Below are 14,172 nucleotides of genomic sequence, written 5' to 3'. Positions count from 1 at the left end.
CATCCAAAACGCAAGTACCGTGTTTTAAGGCTCGATTCACACCTATGCATGTTGCTTTTGAGCATTTTTGGAGTTTTTTTTTTCATGCTTGCCACGTTTTTGAGCAGCGTTTTTGCGGCGTTTTTGCGGCGTTTTTGCCGCGATTTGCGTTTTGCGTTTTTTTTTTTTTTACAGTTTTTTTTTACAGTCTAAAAAAAAATTTTAAAAAAAATGTAAAAAAAACAAAAACAAAAACGGCAAAAACGCATCAAAAACGCATCAAAAACGCTGCAAAAACGGTGCACTTGCGTTTTTGATGCTTGTCCATTGAATTCTATTACATGCAAAACGCTGCATTTTGCATGAAAAAAAGTCCCTGACCCTTTCCAAAAATGCAGAGAAACAAAAAGGCATTGATGTGAACATGTTCCATAGGAACCCATGTTAAAAAATTCCCGTGCATTTCTGCAAAATGCAAAATGCATCAAAAAACGCGCTAGTGTGAATGGAGCCTTACAGCGGTTTTACCGCGTTTTGCGTTTTTTCTTTTTTTTTACACTGTATACAGTATAAAAAAACACTGTAAAAAAAAAAAAAAAAAAAAAAAACGCAAAACGCTGCATAAAAGCTGCAAAAACGCATGTTCAAAAACGCGGCAAGCACCGCATAAAGGGCACTGCAGAAATGCTCAAAAGCAACATGCATAGATGTGAATCGAGCCTTACCGGCGCAAACGTTTCATAAATACCAAAACATACGTTGCACCTCAGTGTGCACCTCAACTCATGGCTCAAACGGTTCGTAAATCAGCCCCCGTGTATGGCAAATGAGTGTATTTAACCGCTTCAGCCCCGGAAGATTTTACCCCCTTCCTGACCAGAGCACTTTTTGGGATTCGGCATTGCGTCGCTTTAACTGATAATTGCGCGGTCGTGCGACGTGGCTCTCAAACAAAATTGACGTCCTTTTTTCCCCACAAATAGAGATTTCTTTTGATCGTATTTTATCACCTCTGCGATTTTTATTTTTTGCGCTATAAACAAAATAAGAGCGACAATTTTGAAAACAACGCATTATTTTTTACATTTTGCTATAATAAATATCCCCCAAAAATATATAAAAAAACATTTTTTTTCCTCAGTTTAGGCTGATCGTATTCTTCTACATATTTTTGGTAAAAAACAAAAACGCAATAAGCGTTTATTGATTGGTTTGCGCAAAAGTTATACCGTTTACAAAATAGGGGATAGTTTTATGGCATTTTTATTAATATTTTTTTTTTTTACTAGCAATGGCGGCGATCAGCAATTTTTATTGTGACTGCTACATTATGGCGGACATGTTGGACATTTTTGACACATTTTTGGGACCATTGTCATTTATACAGCAATCAGTGCAATTAAAAATGCACTGATTTCTGTGTAAATGACACTGGCAGTGAAGGGGTTAACCACTAGGGGGTGGGGAGGGGTTAAGTCAGTACTAGGGATGTGTTCTAACTGTAGGGGGGATGGGCTGTGTGTGACACGTCACTGATCTCTGCTCCTGATGACAGGGAGCAGAGATCAGTGACACTTGTCACTAGGCAGAACGGGGAGATGCTGTTTACATCAGCATCTCCTCGTTCGTCCTCTCCGTGAGGCGATCGCGGGTATCCCCACGGCGATCGAGTCTACGGGACCCGCGACCCGACTCACGAAGCTCCCAGCCGGCGTGCACGCAATGGCACGGCGGGAAATTCAAGTGGACGTACCTGTAAGTCCATTTGCCCAGCCGTGTCATTCTGCCGACGTACATCGGCGTGCGCCGGTCAGGAAGGGGTTAAACGTCATCCAATCAGATTGCACAGTGTATGGGGAAATGAATTGTCCAGAATGCACAATACACAGACATGTATTGAAAAGATGTTTTCATGGATGTTTAGGCTCCACCAATGATTATAGATTATCACCATAAAATGCACAATTACAAGTCCAGGGAATATCCGCACGGTTGTTGATAAGAGGAAGATCTCTAGAATGAATATTGAGATGTTTCAAAAAGAAGTGAATGAATGGAATAAAACTGGAAGAAATATTCTCCATGTGATAAGGAAAAGCTCATTAACATGATTAGAACTACAATGAGCAAGTGCCCGATGTATAAGCAGTTGTGCACGCTGGAGAACTCAGATGCGCCTGTGTGCAACACATATTTAACAAGCTAAAGCGTGTGCGCCCTGTCAGGCGAGGATGAAATGGTGAGCTTTGACAATGAGCATGTGCAGTTGAGAAAAGCTGAAAGAAGGGTGTAAAAAGACTTGATTAGTTGTAAGACACATCTACATGTTCTGGACAGAATTTGTGCATTTAAACAATATTATATACATACTTTTTAGCCTGGTAACAGAAGTTGGTAAACTGTAGTAAAGTTATCCACAGTATTCAGACAAAAATGTAGAAGATTACATTGGCTGCGCTTGCTAATGGTAGACGCGAAGGATTGCTCAAGTGCGCAATAGCGCTTCCTATGTAAATATGGTTTGGTGCATATAAGTGCACCATAATTTTTGATAAATGTCTTGAGTCCCGTTTTTTGTGCAATTGGTCCAATTTCTCCACTGCGCCACAGGCACGGGTCTTTAGTAAATCACCCCCTATGTGTGATGGAAAACGAATACTGCACATTACCCTGAACACACCATCCGCACCGTGAAACATGGTGGTGGCAGCATCATGTTGTGGGGATGCTTTTCTTCAGCAGGGACAGGGAAACTGGTCAGAGTTAATGGGAAGATGGAGGGAGCCAAATACAGGGCAATCTTAGAAGAAAACATGTTAGAGACTGCAAAAGACTTGAGACTGGGGCGGAGGTTCACCTTCCAGCAGGACAACTACAGAGCTACAATGGAATGGTTTAGATCAAAGCATATTCATGTGTTAGAATGGCCCAGTCAAAGTCCAGACCTAAATCCAACTTAGAATCTGTGGCAAGACTTGAAAATTGCTGTTCACAGACGCTCTCCATCCAATCTGACAGAACTTGAACTATTTTGCAAAAAAAAAAAGGGGAAAAATGTCACTCTCTAGATGTGCAAAGCTGGTAGAGACATCCCCAAAAAGACTTGCAGCTGTAATTGCAGTGAAAGGTGGTTCTACAAAGTATTGACTCAGGGGGCTGAATACAAATGCATGCACACTTTTCACATACTTATTTGTAAAAGGTTTTGAAAACCATTTATAATTTTCCTTCCACTTTATAATTATGTGCCACTTTGTGTTGGTCTATCACATAAAATCCCAATAAAATAAATTTACGTTTTTGGTTGTAACATGACAAAATGTGTAAAATTTCAAGGGGTATGAATACTTTTTCAAGGCACTGTAAACTCTATAGATATAATGAATTAAATTAGGGGACTGCTGCAACCCACCACCTATCTAGGTGTAAGATATGATAAAACTAAAAAGAACACATAAGAATGCGCTGTCCCTTTAAAAAAAAATATAGTAAATATAATGGATATAATTCCAATTCATGTGAATGATGCTAAACTACTGTGCTAAATCAATAGTGTAATATAAACATATAAACTTCAAATATAGTCCATAAATTGTAAAAAAAAGAAAATAAAAAAAAGTCCAAATAAAGGGCAAATATAGTGCCAAGTGTCCAATCCTCCATGCTCTTCCTATCCTTCAATATCCTTGTGTGGAAATCCTGAGCAGACCACACCACCATAGAAAGAATGTGCCACCAAAGCCTCTTCATCACAAAGAGTAAGACCCCTTTCACACTGGGGCGGTTTGCAGGCGGTATTGCGCTAAAAATACCGCCTGCAAACCGCCCCTAAACAGCCTCCGCTGTTTGTTCAGTGTGAAAGCCCGAGGGCTTTCACACTGAAGCGGTGCGCAGGCAGGACGGTGAAAAAAGTCCTGCAAACCGCTTTTTTGGAGCGGTGAAGGAGCAGTGTATTCACCGCTCCTTCACCGCTCCTGCCCATTGAAATCAATGGGACAGCGCGGCTATACCGCGGCTATAGCCACACTGTACGAGGGATTTTAACCCTTTTTCGGCCGCCAGCAGGGGTTAAAACCGCACCGCTAGCGGCCGAATACCGCTGCAAGAACGACGGTACAGCAGCGCTAAAAATAGCGCTGTTGTTCTGCCGACGCCCCCACCGCCCCAGTGTGAAAGGGGCCTTAATGAGCTCCTTACCAGATTGATAGATCTCACATAGAGATCAAGAAACCTTTTGCTGCTCAGCAGCCAAATAAAACCACAATCCAGGAAATTACACTCCCTTTGTTCTTAAATCAGTTCATTCAACCGAGGATTAAGGTGCAAAGGAGGCCAACATAGAGTAGTATTTTCTGCAAGCCATTTATTAATAAATAATAAAATCTCACTTACAAAATACATAAATTCAAACAGCATGTAGCTCTTTATACAGGCATCTTCAGATGGTGTGCAGAATGACATCACGTGTGAGGCCCCTCCCAATGCGTTTTTCCCGGAACAAGTGTTGTCTGGAGAACTGAGGATTGGACACTTGCCACTATATTTGCACTTTATTTGGACTTTTTTATTTATTTTTTTTTAGAGAATTCCTCTAACTCCCTATTATGTCTCTGGGATAGTAAGAGGAAGTAACCATTTCTGTAATGGTACACAGACAGCAGAAAAACAAAAAACTGGCAGAAGTTTTCTCTCCTCCCTGTTCTATTCAAAATAAAAAGAAAAAAAAGAAAAAAATGCCCTTTTGGGCTATGGGTATTTTATGAAAATATAGAAGTAAACTTAAATATTGTAATTGAAGGGCAAAAATATATGAATGTACAAATGATGACTTTGTTCGAGATTTTCAAAATTACGTTTTATTTACTTACTTGCGCAGTTTATTTTGCATAGATTTTTGCCACGACCTTCAGAATCAATACACCAATCCGAGCCAATTTGAAAGATTCCATATGAAGAATTACTTTTCGGAATGCATTTCTCATTTTTGGAGAACTGATAAACCAAGCAGAAAACTGTGAGGAAGAAAAAATAAATCCATGTCTGGTTATAAGTTAATAAGCTAATGGTTATGTATAATTGTACATAAAAAAATTTATATATATATATATATATATATATATATATATATATATATATATATATTCACACACACACAGTATATGTATTGAACTCTTAAAACTCCCCTGTCCCTCTCAGAAAATCTAAAGTTGTGTAAAAATAATTTTGCACACCAACTAAAAAAATAAATAAAGCTGAAAGCAAATAAGACCAGTGATCACTTCCATGATGTTTAAAATATATGTGTTGTGCTAAAATAAATCATGATATGTGATCAAAAGTATGTGCATAAATACAGTATATACTCATTCCAATATTAAATCCCAATATGTGGTCAAAAAATATAGTGCGTAAATTATGACATAAATTTCATAATTATTCCAACATTCAAGCAACACAAGTGCAAATGTGAAAACAGTGAAAAAAGTGTAAGTCCATGAAACATTCCAAACATCAAATGCTGTAACCAGAGAATGTGTGCTCTTGCATGAAATCTCCACTTTTCCCCTTTGGGCGTTCTTTCACCTTACATATATGACCCTGCATTTGCACTTGTGTTGTTTGAATATTGGAATGCTTATTATATTTATGTTATCATTTATGCACTATACTTTTGAGCACATATCATGATTTATTTTAGTACAGCACACATATTTTTATAACTCTCAACTTGAGGAGAGAGGGAGGTGCCATCCTAGGACAAAAAGCATGTTAGGATCACAGTGCTGTCACATTTTGAATGACAATTATTCAGTCATGCAGCACTGTACCCAAATGAATTTTATATATTTTTTGAGACAGATAGAGATTCATTTTAATGGTATTTATTCACCACTGTTGTTTCTTATTTTTTGCTATATAAAAGGAAAAAAATACTGAATATTTTGGAAAAAACCTTTTAGTTGTTCTAATGCCGCGTACACACGACCGGACTTTACGGCATACTTTGCCCCGCGGACTTTTCGATGGACTTTCCAAATGAACGGACTTGCCTACACACGATCAACCAAAATTTGACAGATTCGTACGCGATGACGTACAACTGGACTAAAACAAGGAAGTTCATAGCCAGAAGCCAATAGCTGCCCTAGTGTCGGTTTTTGTCCGTCGGACTAGCATACAGACGAGCGGACTTTTCGACCGGACTCGAGTCCATTGAAAAGATTTGAAACATAATTCATTTCTAGGTCCGTCGAACTTTTGGGGCAAAAAAGGCCGCTGGAGCCCACACACGATCGAATTGTCCGATGGACTCCAGTCCGCCGAACCAAATATGCCGTAAAGTTCAGTCGTGTGTACGCGGCATTAGTTTTCATTATAAAACCTTGCAAATAAATAATCGTTTTTAAAAGAAAAAATTTGGGCCAAAATATATTCTTCCACATTTCTTGGGTAAAAAAACTCTATATATTTATTAATCTGTATGAAAGTTATAGAGTCTTCAAACTATGGTACATCTGAAAATTAAACAATCCTGATATACTGACTGCCTATCTGAATTCTTAAGGCCCTATAAAATGACAAGACAGTACAAATACTCCCAAAATGACCCCTTTCTGGAAAGTAGACAGTTCAAGGTATTTAGTAAGAGGCATGGTGTAGTGAACAATTATAAGCTTCTCCTATAAGCAAATAATTCCTTTGTGCTGAAAAGCACAATTATAGCTCTCTTGTATAATGCCGGGAAAGCGCGCTTGTATATTTCCAAGTAACACAGACATTCTTTAGGAGCTGTTGTCTTTATTTATAGTGTAAAACATGAATAACAAAGGGAGGTGGTAGCTTCACAATCAGCCAATCAGACACTTGTATTCCTTCAAAAGAACCAATCAGACACATGTACAGTGGTGGCTGGTGCTGAAAAATTTTGAGGAGTGCAAACAAACTGAAAAATTCTGAAAAAAACCCCATCAAGTGCAGCCTCACTGTGCCCATCAAACGCAGCTACTGTGCCCATCAAATTCTGCCTCTGTGCCCATCAAATTCTGCCTCTGTGCCCATCAAACGCTGCCTCTGTGCCCATCAAACACTGCCCGCCGTCTGCCCAGTGCTTACCCTGTCTCGGTGGGGCAGCGGGTGACGGCGGCCTGTGGCTCTAATCAGGTGCAAAAAAATAAAAACCCTGCCGCTGTAATTCAGGCACCCGAAAAGGGGCCGGGAGCCTGACTAGGGGGTGGCATAGGTGGGCGTGGATAGATTCATGCAATGCATAAATCTATCTATTGGTGATAGAGGGGTGGCTGGTGAGAGGGGGCGGCGTCCGTGCGCCCTTATGGACGCACCACCACTGCACATGTATAAATTCAAATAGAATTGCAGTAGTGAGGTGTGAAAACGGTCGTGTGCAGATCCATGTGGGCAGTTTCCTGTTGAGACACAATGTGCCTCACCTTGTGAACACTACAAACATGGCTCCAATCACGGCCGTGTGCACATTCCCACTGCTACCATTGACGCGAGCCATACTCTACCATGGCTCAGTGAGCTATAATTTCGTATGGTTATTCTATTGTTCCCATGTACCCAGATCTGTTTGCTAGGAGGGTTAATGCAGTCGCCATGAGGTGGCCAGTCTCTTGGTGAGGCATAAACAAACATCCCTTAAAGGACGAACAGATCTGCCGTGTCCATGGGAAGGTTTCCACAACCAATGGTCCTCCAATGACGTCTGTATGTGCGAGTACGCTCGCATGAGCGTATTGCAGCAAAACTGAAACTGGAGGACCTCTGACCACATACATTAATAAAAATTGCCACAACAATGGCCAGTTTTTTTGAAGTTGTAGTTTTTTTTTCGTCACAATGTTGCCACTGGAGTCCTCTTCAACTCTTCCATGAACACATCATAGGGCTGGTGGATGTTAGAGAGTTTGCACTCCCCCACCTTCCGTTTGAGGATGCCCTGCAGAAGCTCAATAGGGTTTAGGTCTGGAGACATGACTGGCCAGTCCATTACCTTTACCCTCAGCTTTAATAGCAAGGCAGTGGTCATCTTGGAGGTGTGTTTGGGGTCGTTATCATGTTGGAATACTGCCCTGCGGCCCAGTCTTCAAAGGGTGGGGATCATGCTCTACTTCAGTATGTCACAGTACATGTTGGCATTCATGGTTCCCTCAATAAAATGTAGCTCCCCAGTGCAGGCAGCACTCATGCAGCCCAAGATCATGACACTCCCACCACCATGCTTGACTGTAGGCAAGACACACTTGTCTTTGTACTCCTCACCGAAAGTTGCCACCACACACACTTGACACCATCTGAACCAAATAAGTTTATCTTGGTCTCATCAGACCACAGGACAGGGTTCCAGTAATCCATGTTCTTAGTCTGCTTGTCTTCAGCAAACTATTTTCTTGTGCATCATCTTTAGAAGAGTCTTCCTTCTGGGATAACAGCCATGCAGACCATTTTGATGCAGTGTGTGGCGTATGGTCTGAGCACTGACAGGCTGACCCCCCCCACCCCTTCAACCTTTGCAGCAATGCTGGCAGCACTCATACGTCTATTTCCCAAAGACAACCTCTGTGTTTGATGCTGAGCATGTGCACTCAACTTCTTTGGTCAACCACCGTGAGGCCTGTTCTGAGTGGAACCTGTCCTGTTAAACCGCTGTATGGTCTTGGCCACCATGCTGCAGCTCAGTTTCAGGGTCTTGGCAATCTTCTTATAGCATAGGCCATCTTTATGTAGAGCAAAAATTCTTTTTTTCAGATCCTCAGAGAATTCTTTGCTATGAGGTGCCATGTTGAACTTCCAGTGACCAGTATGAGTGAGAGTGATAACACCAATTTTAACACACCTGCTTCCAATTCGCACCTGAGACCTTGTAACACTAACGAGTCACATGACATCGGGGAGGGAAAATGGCTAATTGGGCCCAATATGGACATTTTCACTTAGGGGATGTACTCACTTTTGTTGCCAGTGGTTTAGACATTAACGGCTGTGTGTGTTGAGTTATTTTGAGGGGACCGCAAATTTACACTGTTATACAAGCTGTACACTCACTACTTTACATTACACTACTTTTTGTAGCAAAGTGTCATTTCTTCAGTGTGGTCACATGAAAACATATAATAAAATTTTTACAAAAATATAAGGGGTGTACTCACTTATGTGAGATACTGTATATTTTTTAGCAGAGACCCTAGAGAATAAAATGGTGATTGCTGCAATATTTTATGTCATACTGTGTTTGCGCAGCGGTCTTTCAAGTGCATTTTTTGGGGAAAAAAGACACTTTAAAAAAAAACTAAACAGTAAAGTTAGCCCAATTTGTTTGTAAAATGTGAAAGATGATGTTACGCCAAGTAAATAGATACCTAACATGTCATGCTTTGAAATTGCACACACTAGTGGAATGGCGACAAACTACGGTACTTTAAAATCTCCATAGGCAACGCTTTAACCACTTATGGACCGCCACAAGCCGATATACGTCCTAACTTCGAAGAGGGATATCTTTGTTATGGCAGCAGGTAGCTGCCATAACCCCGGTATCCTCTTCTTCAGCTGGCGGTCTGCTTTCCGGTAATAGTGGTCTCTGCGGCAGATTCGCAGCGAGATCACTTTTATCAGCTGCAGGAGAGGGCCACCCCCCTTCTGCCACACTCCGGTGCCCTCCGCCGCTTACCGGAGCCGTCGGCAGCGGCGGAGGCGATCGTATCTTCTCCCTTGCTGGGTATGGAGACGAGTGAGGGGAAGATGGCCCCTACCCGTCTCCATACCATTGCAGGGTGGAAGCGACGTCAGAGGCCCTAGACCTCCTATGTAACTCAAAACATGCAACCTGTAGAATTTTTTAAACGTCGCCTATGGCGATTTTTAAGGGTAAAAGTTTGTCGCCATTCCACGAGCAGGCGCAATTTTGAAGAGTGACATGTTGGGTATCAATTTACTTGGCATAACATTATCTTTCACAATATAAAAAAAAATTGGGCTAACTTTACTGTTGTCGTATTTTTAATTCAAAAAAGTGTATTTTTTTCCAAAAAGAGTGAGCTTGGAAGATCGCTGCGCAAATACGTTAGAAAAAAAATCAAAGTCATTTTCTAGCTAAAAAAACTGTTTTTAAATTGTAAACAACACATCTCAAAAAGAGGCTCGGTCCTTAAGTGGTTAAAAAAACGTAACGGTTACCAGGTTAGAATTACAAAGGAGGTCTTTTGCTAGAATTATTGCTCTAATTCTGATGATCGTGGTGATACCTCACATGTGTGATTTGAACACCGTTTACATTTGTAGACGTGACTTACGTATGCATTTTCTTTGCTGCGCGAGCTCGCGGGAACGGGGGCGCTTTAAATGTATTTATTTTACATTGTCCCTGATTAATCTGAGTAATCTGATTACATTTATTGCTGTCACAAGGAATGTAAACATCCCTTGTGACAGTAATAGGCAGTGACAGGTACTCTTTTTAGTGGTCTAAAAGGCCCCAATCCCTCCTTTGCTCCTTCGCCCCAAAAACGGCGATTCTGAATACTGTCATTTTTTTATATCGGCACCATTGGCAGCCGAGTAAACCGAAACAAAGTGACGTGGTGATGTCGCTTCCAGGTTACTACATCGGAGACCCGATCAGAGCCAAATGCGGCTTTGTTCGGGTCTCAGCCTAGCCGGCAGATGCGCCAGCTTGGTGCTCAGGTCTCCCGGTGGGACGGGAGGCCCGGGAAGAGCGGCAGAAGGCATCTTTCATATTTAGGGGGGCACATGGGGGGACAGGGACAAAAGTAGGGGAGCAACTATAAAATGCAATTATACATATATATATATCCTGGGGCCCATTACTACGATCCCACAATGGCCCTTTCACATGTTCTGCAGTGAGCTCCCTTCCTACTGTATATATATGTGATATACCCAAATCAAATGAGTAAAATAATAGACCCAAGTTTGCAATAGGTTACAAAGTTCATATAAATAAGATAGAAAAGTCCTATCCAAAATCAATCATAGATAGTGGACAAAATGGGAAGCGTAGATAGGTGGAGATACAGGTAAATCAATGTGTCCTTCACCGCACCACTGTGGTATTGATAAGAATGCGCGCTTACCAAACGGCAAGCTTGAAAAAGCTTGCGACCTTAACCCGGTCGGGGCCTTTCAGGATGGAACCATCAAAGGAAAAACACACCACCTTCGCTTGGATTAAGCACGCTCATCACCAATTAACACTGTATTGTGGAGATGTACCCCTGGCTAGCGATAGACTTTAGCCGTACATGCACTGTATCGTTGTCGATCTTCATTATCAGAACCCTTCTGAATCCATGTCAGTAAACACTGCTGATGTCCCACTAAATCTATGCAATCACAGTAGTTGTGCAATTCCTTTTGGCCTTTCTTCTCTGCTTCACGACAGATAAAACATTCTTTTTAAATTGTAGAGTGTATGGAGACACAACCTCCACCCAGGAGTCTAGCTTGGGTATGCAGCAACAGTGCTGCATACCCAAGCTAGACTCCTGGGTGGAGGTTGTGTCTCCATACACTCTACAATTTAAAAAGAATGTTGTATCTGTCGTGAAGCAGAGAAGAAAGGCCAAAAGGAATTGCACAACTACTGTGATTGCATAGATTTAGTGGGACATCAGCAGTGTTTACTGACATGGATTCAGAAGGGTTCTGGTAATGAAGATCGACAACGATGCAGTGCATGTACGGCTAAAGTCTATCGCTAGCCAGGGGTACATCTCCACAATACAGTGTTAATTGGTGATGAGCGTGCTTAATCCAAGCGAAGGTGGTGTGTTTTTCCTTTGATGGTTCCATCCTGAAAGGCCCCGACCGGGTTAAGGTCGCAAGCTTTTTCAAGCTTGCCGTTTGGTAAGCGCGCATTCTTATCAATACCACAGTGGTGCGGTGAAGGACACATTGATTTACCTGTATCTCCACCTATCTACGCTTCCCATTTTGTCCACTATCTATGATTGATTTTGGATAGGACTTTTCTATCTTATTTATATGAACTTTGTAACCTATTGCAAACTTGGGTCTATTATTTTACTCATTTGATTTGGGTATATCACATATATATACTTTTTCACTTTCTTTGTCACAGCGCTGCTCTTTTTTTTTTTTGTATTTATTATGTAATGTGTGTATCCCATTTTCAGCAGCTGCTTTTGCGTTTTGTTTTTGATCAGCGAATTGTCACTTTTGTTTTTTTCAATTTTATTTTCCTCAGTATGCTTTTTATGTATTAATTTTATTATAGCGCGGTGATTTATCTTTAGTTTATTCCCTTCCTACTGTATTGGGGCCCCCCCAGGGTGGCAGAGCACAAGAGATATATGTCACCAGCACACCAAGAAAATAAAAGGGTCCAAAGCAGTGGGAAATATATCAGGGTTGCAAAGGTTGTCTTGCCACCGGGCCCTGGTGTTCTGCTACTGTGGGGTTCCCCAGCCTCCTCTTGCTGTCCTGCCCCTGCTATTGACAGCGCTGGTTTGGCATCTCTTGGAATTTACAGGCTGGTTCTCCTGTCCTAAGGATGGGAGAAATCAGTCTGTTTTTTTAGTAACTGAGTGTCCTGGTGGAGTCCTTCCCGCAACTCGCTCTTCTCCTTTCCAATGAGGATGCAGGGGAAGGAGCAGATCGGGCGGCCGTGGTTGTGTGAGTGCTCGCATTATGCAGTGTCAGCGAGCAAAGGGAGGAGGGGGAATCACCCGCAGGAGCTGACTGGGGACGCTCTCCCTCTTAGACATTGCCTTTTTGTAAAAAAAAAATTTAACTGGGGGAAACATGGTGGGGCACAGCATAATGTTGGGGGGGTCAGGGCCCCCTCTGCCCCCCCTAGTGACGCCATTGGGGAGGAGATGTTCCCCCCCCCTGCTTTAGGATAACAGCCGAGCGGCTTTTAACCGCATCAGGTGTTATCACTAAAGAGCCGACCGCTCGCTCTAAAAAACGGTACCGGGGTGATGCCTGCAGATGCATCACTCTGGTATAACCCCTTCAAGCCGAGGCCGCATATGTGCGTACGGTCGGCGTGAAGGGGTTATGCATCTAATTTCCTGACTACTCATCATATTTATTGAGTTCCTGAAGTGCCAGGACAGGAAAAACGCCCACAAAATGACCACGTTTTGGAAAGCAAGCAATCCAATGTATTTTCTGAAAGGCATAGCGAGTCCTTTGAAAATGTATTTTTTTTTTAGCACAAGTTATTGGAAAATGCAGGAAAGAAAATTAAGGCCCCTTTCACACATGCACACCGTTCAGGTCTGCCTGTCAGTTTTTTAGGTGGACCAGAATGGCAGCTCCATGTACCTCTATGGAGCGACAGATATCAGCAATGAAATGTCCGCTGACATCCGGTCCATTTTCATCCGATTCCCCATAGAGGAGAGCAGAGGTCTGACAGGTTCGTCCCTGCACAGTGAGCAGAGATGGACCGAACATCCGCCGGCTCAGCAGGGATCGATGGATCGATCCCTGCTGAGCAAGTGGAGTTAATCAAAACGGACATATATGTGTGTTCGCTTAGTTCCAAATTGAAATTCAGATGAATTTTTTGTTTTTTCAGAAATTTGGATGTATCCAAATTTTTGAATTACAATAGTACCGAATTTAAACGAATCTGAAATAACGAAAAAAAATTTGGACGGAATTTAAATAGTTTTCAAATTGTTTTCAAATAGTTTTCAAATTCAAATAGCTTTAGAATTTGAATCGTTTTTGAATTTCCAAAAAGAATAAACTAGAATAGAAAATAAAGGAATAGAATAGAAAAAAAATATAGAATAGAGAAGAATATAACAGAAAAATAAAAGAGTAGAATATAATAGTGTAAAACAGAACAAAATAGAATAGAAATAGACTAGAATATAATAGAAACAAATAGATTAGAATGACATATAAAAAATATAACCATCTTCTGAAATTCCAAATGGAAAAAATTTGAATAGAATAGAAAATAAAATAGAAAAGAATGGAATAAACTAATGGAAAAATAAAATAATTATAACCATTTCCCAAAATTCTAATAGAATCAATTCAAATTTGAATAGCATAAAAAAAAGAATAGATTAGAATAGGAAGATGGTTATATTCATTCTATTCTGTTCTATTAGGTTGCTTTTTTCCTATACTTTTGTGTTATTTTCTATTCAACTCTACTCTATTCTTTTC

The 14,172-nt window shown here is 41.2% G+C and overlaps 1 long non-coding RNA gene across 1 annotated transcript in view; it reads right to left on the bottom strand.

The window, feature by feature from the left end:
* The window catches only part of LOC141113757 (uncharacterized), a 95,564-nt gene that overhangs the window by 58,003 nt on the left and 23,389 nt on the right, over positions 1-14,172 (bottom strand). Inside the window, exon 2 of the long non-coding RNA XR_012236816.1 lies at positions 4,848-4,991. This is a non-coding gene — a long non-coding RNA (uncharacterized lncRNA). The remainder of the gene's footprint in view (positions 1-4,847; positions 4,992-14,172) is intronic.

The sequence above is a fragment of the Aquarana catesbeiana genome, linkage group LG12 (genome assembly GCF_042186555.1).
Source record: "Aquarana catesbeiana isolate 2022-GZ linkage group LG12, ASM4218655v1, whole genome shotgun sequence".
Taxonomy (NCBI): Eukaryota; Metazoa; Chordata; class Amphibia; order Anura; family Ranidae; genus Aquarana; species Aquarana catesbeiana.
This window is presented reverse-complemented; position numbering and strand designations above follow the sequence as displayed.